The following is a 10,219-nucleotide window of genomic DNA, read 5'->3' as shown; positions in this document are numbered from 1 at the left end:
CGAGGAAAGAAGGATCTGTTGAAGACCGAGCGCCTCCTCTGGCGGAGCAGCGCGCTGCAGTCGGGCTCATACATGAAGCTATGGAAACTCATTTCCGCCACACAGAAAAACAGTGCTTTGGTAAATCATAAACAGTGTTGCGAAGGTTACTTTGGAAATGTAATAGGTTACAGATTACAAGTTACCCTATCTAAAATGTAATAAGTAGTGTAACTATTTCAGTTACATTATTATTATTTTTTTGTTAACAGCTGTTTAAGTTTTATTTGATAATAAATAAATAAATAAAATAAATAATAATAATAAACAACACATTAATTAATATTAATAAATAAACAAATAACAATCAAATTATTTTTACAAAGATTTTAGAAAAGAAGACACAACATTAAAAGCTGAATGCCATAAATTTCCAGTTTTCACGTTAAATCCATGTATACGAGAAGTAGAGAGTTCCATCGAGATAATGTCCAACAAATACACAGTCCAGGTCCGTCTGTCTATTATGTGAGGAGGATTCCAACGGTTGACAAGTAATTTTTTTTTTTTGCTGCTGTGAGAGCAGCTAACAGTAAAGATCTTTGTTGGACGGACAAGATGAAGTCCCAAAAGTCATTCATGAAAAAATGGTGCGGAGTTAAACATATCTCAGTACCCAACAAATATGATAGGTCCTGGTCCAAAAAGGTGAGAGAGGGACTCCGTGGGAGCAGAGATTTCACTTAGGAGAAGACGACAGATTCATATAAAAACGTTTCATTGGAGTCAAGTAAACCCTATGCAGCAATTTCCAATGAATCATTTGGTGATTAGGGTTTTTAGAAGACAATTTGAACAAACTCCATACCTGATCGGAAAATAAAACATGCACATCCTCATTAAGATCCTTAGCCCAAACAGTAGTAATAGATAAAGGTTTGTATGAATGCTCAAGAAGAAAGAGATAGATGACTGAAGCAGAGGAGGGAGATTTCTCAGAAGGAAGGATTAGTTTGTGTAAAGGGTGAACAGACAGTTGAGAGTTCAAAGGCACCCAATATGCCCGTAGGGCCGATCTAATGCACAAATACATAAAAAAGGAGGCGCCTGGCAGGTTATATTGAGTTTTAAGATTCTGGAAGGATTTTAAACCACTATCATCATAGATATCTCCCAGAGTGTTTACTTTATTATGAGTCCATTGCGGACAATGAAATGGAGTACTGCCTGACAAAAGGTTATTATTGTGGAAAATAGGCGAATGCCTATGCCATTTTGTAGCTAGTTGTGAACGTCTTTCAACATCCCTCCATGTGGAGAGGAGGTGGGTTACAATGGGACCAAACCGAGATTTACACTGCCTAAAGAAAGACCTCCATGTAATCTACATTGTTGTAACTATAAGGTAGTCAGTTTAATACGAGGACGTTTCCCATCCCATATATACCGTGAAACACATGCATCTAGTTTGTTCCAGTAGCCAACCGGTGGAGCGAGAGGAATCATGGAAGAAAAGAAATTGATACATGAGAGAACATTTATTTGAATCACGATATACGGGCCTGAAAAGAATAGGAAGACGAGACCAATTTTCCAAATCTGAGGATACTTTGGCTAGAATACCATTATAGTTTTTTGAGACTATTTCCTGCAGGGAAGGAAAAACATCTATCCCCAAGTACTTAAAGTTTTGAACCAATGTAATAGATATAGAAAGGGACATGGAATCAATTTTAGAATTGAGGGGAACTAAACATGACTTACTCCAATTAATTTTAAAGAGAGATCCTAAATGGTCAAATAAATTCAGCACATGATGAATAGAATGTGACGGCTTCTCAAAAAACGATAAGAAATCATCAGCAAACAAAGAAATATGATGATGAGTATTCCGTATATTTATGGGAAAAATTATTTCAGATTTTCGGACAGCTTGAGCTAAGGGTCCCAAGGAAAGGGCAAATAACAGAGGAGACAACGGGCAACCCTGACGAGTACCTCGATGTATAAGGAATGGGTTCGAGCGAACAGCACCTGTGAGAACAGTGGCTGCTGGATTTTTGCTTTTATCATATTTATGAAACTCGATCCTAGACCCAGATGCTGTACACCCACCCATAAATAGTTCCATTCTAGCTGGTCAAAATCTTTCATCGCATCTAGAGATAATACTGCGCAAGGAGAGGACAAACTATTCTTTGAATTAATAATATGATATAACCTGCATAAGTTATCCGAAGCTGAGCGAGATTTAATGAATCCTGTTTGGTCATGATGAACTAGCCTATTCATAACTTTTTCTAGACGACACTTTAGCATATAATTTAACATCAGTCCCTATCAAAGAAAGTGGCCGGTAACTAGAACAGGAAGTCGGATCTTTATCTTTTTTTAACAAGAGGGAAATAACAGCTATATTAATGGATGGGTGAAATGAGCCTTGAGTAACTGGAAATTTTATCATATCTAACTAGTATACAATTCGATTGGAATGCCATCTATGCCTGGGGATTTCCCCTTGTTCATAGATCGAATTGCTGACTCCAGCTCCTGAAGCCCAGATTGGGATTTCACAGCTGAAATATTAGCAAACTTTTCATTGTTGCGTAATCTTAGGGCTAAAAGGTGGCTTGGTCTACTCCCTTGAAAATAGTAATTCTGCCTGGATCTTTGGATCAGGAATTCTGCCCTGGATCTCAGTAATGATTTGAGTTCGGACCTAACCGCCTTGATTTTACTGAGTGTATTGTCTGAGAAACAATGCTGATTATCTCTAGTCAGATTCTGGAGCTGTGATTCCAGTTCAACTATCTTTTTGTGTCGGTTTTTCTGAAGGAAAGAGGCATTGAGTTATTCCTTATAAATCCTTTAACTGCATTCCAAAGTGTTCGAGGATCATCCACTGAACCTTGGTTAATTTTAATAAACTCAGCAAATTTATTTCTGAATTGACTGCAAAAGTTTTCCTCGTGTAACAATTTAGGGTTAAATCGCCATCTAGTGGCACGAGATGGCCGAGGGATCAAAGATAATCTGCACAAATTTCCATCATGATTCGACAAAGATAAGGAACAGATATCGAAATCACGAGCAGCTGAAGATAAAGAAGTAGAAATGCAAATATAGTCAATTCGCGAATAGGATTTATGAGTAGCAGAAAATAAGTGAAAGACTTAGCAGAAGGGTTTAATAAACGCCAACTGTCCACCAAAGAGGATGAGGTTACACATTGCCGAAGTTTGTCAGAACACAAAGCTTGAGAGTGTGATTCCTTTGGTCCAGATCTATCTAGGATATGCGACATTACAGAATTCGTATCTGCACCCAATACAATTTCAAAATCTGAAAACTTCAAGAGAGATAGGTTTGACAAAACAGAGAAAAAAGTAAGGTCAGGAATACAAGGGGCATAAACTGAGAGAAATACAATATTCCTATTCTCCACTATTGTTTTTATGTGTGTTATTCTACCATTTGTATCACAACCTTTCTCTAAAATAGTAATATTTAAAGTCCTCCGCACCAATAATAGTACACCCTTGGTTTTAGTATCCGAAGATGAGTGAGATACCACTTAATAAAACTTATAATTACACCTGCGTATATCTTCCTCTTTCAAATTGGATTCTTGAACTAACACTATATCAATCTTTCTTCTTCGTAAAAAAATCTGAAAACTTGTATGTTTGTGAGGGCCATTTAGGCCATTAATATTACAACTCAGAATATTAAAGTCAATAATAAGTATCAAACAGAATTACTGCATAATAAGACAAAATACAAGTTTGAAAATAAAACCAGGTGAGTCTACTATTAAACCACCCCCCACCCTCCCCGTTACCATTCAAAAAAACATAAACACATTCCCATGAACTATGGCAGATCAAACCAAGAACAAACCTTGATCTGCCAGCACCCCTTAATATGATCCATGGCGTCAACAAAACCCTGCACATTACTGTAGCACCAACATTTGGCCCCATAGTCACATATTGACTAGGTAGTATTTCTATAAAATATATATATATATATAAAGAAAGAAAGAAAGAAAGAAAGGATAGAAAGAAAAGAGAGATACAGAATACAACTAAAACAAATAAAATATCATATGAGTAAGCGATACTGTATGCACAATGAACTAAGAAGTGAGCATTAAAGTGAACAGTGAAAGACAGTCACCTAACCATTTAGAGCATCTCTTCTCCGATTAGACAGCAAATGTCCAGCTGGAGTTCACTGAGAGTTGGTAAAACTCTTGCTTCTTCTGGGGAGTGTAGCATTTTATGTTCACCTTGATTGAGAATGACCTTCAGCGTTGCAGGATAAAGGAGAAAATTCTGGATGCCAGCATCTCTCATTTCCTTCCTAATTGGTGCAAATGCACTTCTTTTTGCGGTGACCGGAGAAAAATCAGGAAAGAAAGACAGCGTTGCTCCGTCGGAAGTTTTCCTCGGGGCATGAAGTCTGACGGCCCGCAGAATGAGCTCCCTGTCCGTGTACTGCTGTAGTTTAAAGATGAAAACCCGTGGTTTAGTGCGATCTGAGGAGAACCTTGTATACATGCGATGCGCTCACTCCACTTCAATCTCTTTGCCCGCCAGAACCACGTCGGTAGCGATCTTTTCAAAAAGCCCATAGGGTCGTCCTTTTCGGAACCATCAGGCAATCCGACCAGACGCAGATTGCTGCGCCTATTGCGATCCTGTAAGTCCACAACCTGTTGCTCGAGCGCGGCTAATCGCCTATCGTGATCTGCAACAACTTTCTTTTGTTCTCTCATCTCCCCTGTAAGAAGATCCAGTTTAGAGCATAGCGACTGAACAACTGACATGTGAGAAGCGACATGTTCCGCATCGCCGTCAACTCGGTTCTTAGAATGTCCTTAAAGTGTGTAACAGTATTCGCCATCTTGTCCATCATATCGCTTGATTTCTTCTTAATCGGAGAAGCCAATGGAGACAACTCCTGCTGTTTACACCTGCATGCCATCAGGTAAAGCACCACCAATGAATAAAACTTAAAACAAAATGAAAAAATCAGCAAAAAGAGGCCAAACGTACAGAGCTCTACTCGAGTGCGACTAGGTTCATGAGCACGTCACGTGACTCCTTCAATTACATTATTAAAGGAATGTTACTGATTACATTTGATTGTGTTTTTATTACTTTTCTAAATTTATAATGTTTTCAACTGTTAATCATTTTCAAACATGTAAACCAGGCAGGGTTAACCTTACAGTAGTATTCAACACTGATTACGATCACTTTCGCAATCCTTTATCCCTTGAATTAAGATATAATAATTTAATTTTAAAGGAGACATTGGATGCAAAATATCTTCATTTGCATATAAATGTGTCTTAGCAGTGCGTAGACACAACCACCATACAATGATAAACGTCCATTCACTCCTTTTTTTTAATCCCCCAAAAACCTAAACAGTTATCAAGCCAATATGATGTCATATTGCTCAGGCCCCTCCCACAGCCGTTCACGTACTGTCCTGTATTAGCATATTTCCACCCTCAGCCAGTTGTAAGAAGTCCGTCATTTTCTCCGCGCTCGAGCAGCTGTAGCGACAACAATGTCTTCTAAGCAACGCAGGTGTTTTGTTGTTAGATGTAGAAGAATATAAGAGTCCTAATTTTCTCCAGACATCAGAGCCACTGAGGACACAGTGGATTAGCTTTTGATTTTGATGGTAATGTGCCAACGAATACACCTAAATTTGTTTATGTCTGCGCAAATCATTTTACTCCAGACTGCTTTCTGAATGAGGGACAATTCAAGGCAGGTTTTGTTAAAAAGTTAAAACTCAAGGATGGATCAGTACCCATTGTTCGTGATCCAGCTGCACCTCCAGAAGTAGTAAGTCTCACACTTTATATTTTTTATGGCAGCCATATCACCATGCAGCCCAAGACTGGTTGCCCACTGAAACTAAGCAGGGTTGAGCCTGGTTAGTACCTGGATGGGAGACCTCCCCAATATTATCCGTCTGCAGTACCGGAGGCCGCACTTTCAGGACCGCATTTCTAGTTTTTTGTGACAGCGCCACCTACCGAGTCGGAGAACCGCAGTCCCAGGAACGCATTTCCAGGACCCTAGTTTTGGAGGACCGAAAAAAGTGCCACCAAGGCAGTATTTCCACCCAGTTTTAACTACATTACAGTTTTATTTACTTTTTAAGTTTTATTACACCCAAATACTACTTTATTTATTGCAATTAAACCTGGTTCCTAGGAATGTTGAGTAATTATTGGGTCTAAGTAGCATAATATAATAACTCAAGTAAAATAAACAAGGAATCATGGTATAGTCTTTTCAGTCACTAGATCAACCACATTTTCAAGTACAGAGGGAAGACACAAGAGTGACTCTGGGGGTAGATTTAAGATTGTGTATATTTTATAAAATAATATATTACAACAGTTGAACTTGAACACACACAAAAACAAATTTGTTCATGACGTGAACCACATAGAAAGAACTTCATGGACAACGTCTTCACCGACTCCTAAGAAAGAGAAGTGAATGAAATAAGGAACATTTAGTTGAACATGTTCTACTCTCTAATTTTAAATTTCATATTTAAAAGATCTTAGTTACCACAGAGCGCACACACATATACGATAGACAAATAATTATATCAATCTTCATACCAGTTAATGTTCATAATAATATTATTGCATACTGTTCAAAGATTTGGAAAAAAAAATATTTTGATGTTGTGGGAACAAAGGTTCTTGAAACATTCATGTCAATAAAGCCCATCTGATGCAAGAAATCTGAATAGAAATAACATTTTTCACACTTTTCCTGACCTTTAAATGTTTAAAGCACACATTGTGATGTATGCAGCAGCATTACCTACCACCTGGATGCTCTCCCCTCTTTTCTCAATTGTTTCTCTATCACCCTATTCAATTCTTCCACTTCACTGAAATAGTAAATTGAGAACATAATCACTGCTAGGTTAACACAAATGTTGTTAACGCTTAAAAAAAGGGATACATTGGATATTGTGTAAAAACAATTCCATTTTCTACTCTTACCTGTGATGATAATCAGGACCAGAGAGGAAGGCCTGCTCAGCATCCTGCAGAGACCAATTCTGAAGCCCAGCCAGGCCATATATGATGGCCTATCAAATGAAAATTGTTAATTGAAATATAGCATAAGGTATAATATACAGTAGGGTTCGAAAGAAACATGCACAATACATTATATAGTTATGCACTTCATATAGAGTACAGTACACAGTAATTACACAATCTAACACGTGGTATTTTAACAGTCAGTTATTATGATGGCCTCTCTGTTATGTCTGACTATTAAAATGTCATATGTCTCAACCAACATAATAAAACCATGTCAAGATGAAGAGATGTACTCATAACATGTATTGTGGGGTAACGTTAAACAGGCTGACTGTGAGCACGTGACAGTTAAAACATTAAGATTAATTTAACTTAATTAAAATGGAAAAACAATGAGTAATTAACAAGCTTTCACAATGAACGTGCTACAGTTTATTGTGCTGTAGTCAACACAAGCTTATCATGCAACAGTTTCGTTAAATGAATGTGCTAACAATTAATTTTACAGCATTAGAGGCTCATATATGATGGCTATGCATTCAAGATATATTTAGCAAATCAGGATCACTTCGGCTACGTTAACTTTCCAATGAAATGCATCACAATGTTTTTAATGTTAAACAAAGTTAAATAAAACACTCTGATTGTCATGCATCTTCGCTGGTCCTCTCTAAACCGGTAGGTGGCGTTGTCACTAAAAACCTAGGGTCCTAGAAATGCGGTCCTAGAAATGCGGTCCTAGGACTGCGTTCCTGAAAATGCAGCCTCCGGTTTTGCAGGCAGATGTTACTCGACCTCCCAGAAAAACTAGGTTGCTGCTGGAAGAGGTGCTAGTGAGGCCAGCAGGGGGTGCTCACCCTGCAGTCTGTGTGGGTCCTTTGCCCCAGTATAGTGACTGGGACGCTCAGGGCCGGCCCTGGCCAATTTGCTGCCCAAGGCAAGATTTGCAATTGCCTCACATTGACAATAGTGAATATTAACTAACTTAAACGAACAATGAACAATACATTTGTAACACTATTTATTATTTTTGTTAGTGTTAGTTATTGACAATTAACATTATCGTACATCGTTTCCAGTGAAACTATAAAAATATAGGTGCTGCCTAAGTCACTTTATAAATTAAACATCAAGAATAATTGCATCTGGTATTCCTGCACAAAACTGTATTCTTTTGAACACTTCTCTAGCTTACAGTAGGCTACTGTTTAATCTTCAACATAAATTTGAAAAGCGTTCCATTTCCAGTAGATGGCAGCAATGTTCTACTAGCCCATTCTAATGTTATCCCAATGAAGTAAACTGATAAACGTTTATCTTTAAAGTGAATTTTACATTAATTTTACTAGTTTAGTAAGCCCAGTTAAATACAAACCTTACTAAATTAGCCAATTCAAATTAAAAATACTACAAATCCCCAAATACTACACAACTATAGCGTAAAAATATTATTAAAACGTGTTGTCATGTTACACGAAAAATGACACTTATGTTACAAAATCTCGGATCTCTGGAAGACTGGAACTCCAGACATTGCTATTAGCCTATTTTACACTTTTAGACAATCAGCTTCCTTAGTATTCCTCAATATATCCATTATGAACAATATAAGAAGACAGAATGATAAAATATAAAAGAATGTTTTCTGAATTTCTTTTATTTATTGTTTGTAAAACGTTTATAGGGTCGCCGACCCTGGGGACGCTATACTGTCAAAAAGCACCGTCCTTTGGATGAGACCTTAAACCGAGGTCCTGACTCTCTGTGGTCATAAAAAAATCCCAGGATGTTTTTCGAAAAGAGTAGGGGTGTAACCCCCGGCATCCTGGCCAGTTTTTCTAAATTTGCATCACTCTGTCTTCTCTCCGCCAAAAAGCTGGTGTGCGGTGGACGTTCTGGCACAATATGGTTGCCGTCGCATCATCCAGGTGGATGCTGCACACTGGAGGTGGACGAGGAGATACCCCCTAACAATGTAGAGTACTTTGAGTGCTTAGAAAAAGCAGAAAAGCGCTATATATATGAATTATTATTATTATTTTATGATTATTTGTGAATCGTGAATTGTGCTTTTCCATGGAAGAGAGGGGCGGAGTGAGCAGAGCTCATTAACATGTAAAGAGATATGACCGAAACGAGTCACTGTGAACAGAGCTGTTTTTGACAAGGTAAAACGGGTGTTGTTTTACACGACCACTGAGACCATTTCAAGAAGACTCTAAAGAATCATACCAACTTGTGGAAAATGGGCATCCGATGTCCCCTTTGAAGCACAGCCATCACAAAATCAGACTTACTTTAAGATCATTATGAGGTTAAATACAATTTAAAATCATAAAATTAAATAGTTTAATATGATACTCTTTTTGAAATCAAACCTTTGCTACGACAGGAAACACTGGAATCTAACAATGCAAAAAAACAGTTAATCTTAAAAAATAAAGCATTTACATAAACCCATAAACAGTTATCAAATAAGCATGTTATAAAATCCTGAAACATTGGTGTTTCATATTTTAGAGCACTCTCTGCAATTTATGAAAGAAATCAATTAAATCTGTATGTGGGAGTGTGTGTGAAAAAAAAAATCCTTTGTAATCCTTAACATTTTCATAAGTAACATTTTCATTTTTTTTCTCTGTAACTGTAACTGATTACAGTTACTTTTATTTTGTAATTAAATTACATAACTCTGTTACATGTAACTAGTTACTTCCCAACACTGTGTATCTCTGTCTTACAGACAGTAAACTATAATACAGCCTCATGAATATTATGATCATAAAATAATCATCTAGAACATAGTATTTTTATTTTGTGTATTTGTCAATACTGAAAAATGTTCAAGTTTCCCTGGCAGATTATCTTTTTGTATTATTGCAATCACTAGCATCTCTCAAAATACTTGATCTATCACACGTGACCTTTACATATGAGTGCACTTTTTAAATAACATTTCAGTGAATTGTACCAACTTATGCAATGGAATGCTGCAGTTGACATCAAAGGAATTAAAGTACGCATTTATTTTCCATTTTTGTCTAATCCGTCTGATTTCTGTGGGGATTAACAGACCAATCATGAATATTGAGCGAGCACTCATAGGTTAGAGATAGAATCTACCACCAGTGGATGTGCAGT

This window comes from Barbus barbus (genome assembly GCF_936440315.1).
Source record: "Barbus barbus genome assembly, chromosome: 15".
Classification (NCBI taxonomy): domain Eukaryota; kingdom Metazoa; phylum Chordata; class Actinopteri; order Cypriniformes; family Cyprinidae; genus Barbus; species Barbus barbus.
The sequence above is the reverse complement of the archived record's forward strand: the minus strand, read 5'-3'. Positions refer to the sequence as shown.